Genomic DNA, 424 nt, shown 5'->3' with positions numbered 1-424 from the left:
ATTAAATAATATTTAAACAATACATGTTAGTTTATTAATTTTTCACAATTTTCCCCCCTTTTGTTCCAAAGGAACAACAAAATAAGAAAACAAAGTGAATAAAATATATATATAAGTATAGACTTTGAAAGGGATAAACATCAAGTTCAGTGCATCACTTGTGGTTTGGCACAGGACCATCATAAACTTCAAATGGAAGTTGCAAGAGCTGTTTTTGTGGGTTACAGACCCTGTTTAAAAGCTTATGCGTACAGGTAAGAAACTTCAATTTAATTCAAAACATGAAAATATACAAAGAACATAAAGGAGGGCATACTGTTTTAGTCAAAAAGTATTAACATAAAATATAAAAAGAAGAAAACATAAAATTTTTATTTAAAAGCATAAAACCAAAATATGAAAGATTAAGAAATGTCTTTAGTTC

The sequence above is a fragment of the Nematolebias whitei genome, chromosome 4 (genome assembly GCF_014905685.2).
Source record: "Nematolebias whitei isolate Nwh7 chromosome 4, NemWhi1, whole genome shotgun sequence".
Classification (NCBI taxonomy): Eukaryota; Metazoa; Chordata; class Actinopteri; order Cyprinodontiformes; family Rivulidae; genus Nematolebias; species Nematolebias whitei.
Note: the sequence above shows the minus strand (reverse complement) of the source record.